The sequence below is a fragment of the Phyllopteryx taeniolatus genome, chromosome 9 (assembly GCF_024500385.1).
Source record: "Phyllopteryx taeniolatus isolate TA_2022b chromosome 9, UOR_Ptae_1.2, whole genome shotgun sequence".
NCBI classification, from domain to species: Eukaryota; Metazoa; Chordata; class Actinopteri; order Syngnathiformes; family Syngnathidae; genus Phyllopteryx; species Phyllopteryx taeniolatus.
Genome location: NC_084510.1, coordinates 22,010,615 through 22,013,011, shown reverse-complemented (window position 1 = coordinate 22,013,011; position 2,397 = coordinate 22,010,615).

Here is a 2,397-nt window from a genome sequence, read left to right as displayed (position 1 = left end):
CAGATGGGTTTTCACTTCGGATCACTTTCCTGCCCTGTGGGAGGATAGAGGGATATAAATACTGACCACACACACCAATCACACACATTATTCCACTTCATAATATTAAGTGACAAATGTAGGAGTGGCTCACACATACTCCAGACCATTGAATGAATTTATTTCAGAGGTCTTAGAGGATTAAGAAGACTAATTTTAAATTTCGGAGTGGCTGCCATAAAGTTTTAATTAGCTGAAAATATCATACCGGTACAATTGGATTCTAAATACAGAAACATGGATTACTAGTATATTGATTGTTCTCTCAGACTAAACTAAATCAACGGGTTACCAATGTTAAAAAAAAAAAAAAATACTTTTATATACGTATATTTACAGTATATGTACATGTATTATTATTATTATTAAGGTGGGTATACGCAGCAACAGTTCCTACCCTTAACGTTTATATCAACCTATAATGTGTTTTAAACCCAATGTAACTAAGGCTGAAAATATTAAAATATACAATATAATACAAATTCAAATACCAAGGGAATTTGAACCAGAAGATGAAAATGCAGATTGCATGTACTCTACTGTTATTATTATTATTATATTACTATCAATAAAATACTATAACGTTTGTAAATGGTACACATTGCACGCAGCCTACGTTCTCTGTTTAGTTTCTTCACCTGCTTGGCACAGTCTAAACCTAACTCAAAACTGTATTGCCACCCTCTGAGTTATAATGACATCAATCCTCTTTTACGACGTATACGTGTGTCCCTATTTCTGTTTACATTTTTAAAATTTTTAATCAGTTCAACTTTTTTTTTATTTCGAACATCCATCCATCCATTTTCTTTACCGCTTATCCTCACGAGGGTCGCGGGTATTTTGATAGTTAGTAAATAGTTAATTGAATTGATGTTTGATGATTTAAGATCAAAACATCCCTTCTTTTCAATCAGTCATTTGTCTCAGGTTTTTGTTTTTGACTATTTTGTTGGTAGGTAGGTGACCAGGCCTCCACTCACGTCTTCTCTTGACGCAGTTATTTCTTTTCAGCGACTTCGTAGTACATTCACACAAGTACATTCCTCCAAGGATTATCAATAAAAAAAGCAAATTACCAACCAAGCTGACCATGCTCTAGCCATAAAAAGTCTTCCAGAACATTGTGACCAGGGTTCAGGGACATTTGAAAGTTTACTCTAAGAAAAGTGCAGTTCAGCACTGACATCTGCTGGAGAATCTTCCCAGTCCCACACTGATGTATCGAAGTTAAGAGTGGAAAGTAACCATTCCCTAATGTTTATTATTGGCACAAATGCAGTGACGCACAACAACAAAGTGATTAAACAGATATATATATATTTTTAATGTGCACCTCAACTCAGACATAAGCTAAGGTGCACATACAATCCAAATTCCAATGAAGTTGTGACGTTGTCTTAAGCATAAATAAACTGTGACACAGTAAAATTGTTTCAGCATAAAAGGGATACAGATTTTCCATTCTGGTCGACCTAACAGCTGAACAGGACAAAACGAAAAGGTAAAAAAAAAAAAAAAAAATACAAAAAAAAAATAAAAACAAAATACAATGATTTGCAAATCATGTTCGACCTATATTTAATTGAATACACTACAAAGACAAGATATTTAATGTTCAAACTGATAAACTTGATTGTTTTTAGCAAATAATCATTAACTTAGAATTTTAGGGCTGCAACACGTTCCAAAAAAGCTGGGACAGGGTCATGTTTACCACTCTGTTACATCACCTTTTCTTTTAACAACATTCAATAAAGATTTGGGAACTGAGGACACTAATTGTTGAACCACAAATTTCCAATGGGAGACAGGTCTGGACTGCAGCCAGGCCAGTCTTGTACCCGCACTCTTTTACTACGAAGCCACGCTGTTGTGACACATGCAGAATGTGGTTTGGCATTGACTTGCTGAAATAAGCAGGGGTGTCCATGAAAAAGACATTGCTTGGATGGCAGCATATGTTTCTCCAAAACCTGTATGTACCTTTCAGCATTAATGGTGCCTTCACAGATGTGTAAGTTACCCATGCCATTGGCACTAACACATCCCCATGCCATCACAGATGCTGGCTTTTGAACTTTGCGTCCATAACATTTCGGATGGTTCTTTTCCTCTTCGGCCCGGAGGAAATGACGTCCAAAATTTCCAAAAACAATTTGAGATTATTTGCTAAAAACAATAAAGTTTATCAGTTTGAACATTAAATATCTTGTCTTTGTATTGTCCATCCATCCATCCATTTTCTGAGCCGCTTCTACTCACTAGGGTCGCGGGCGTGCTGGAGCCTATCTCAGCTGCCATCGGGCAGGAGGCGGGGTACACCCTGAACTGGTTGCCAGCCAATCGCAGGGCACA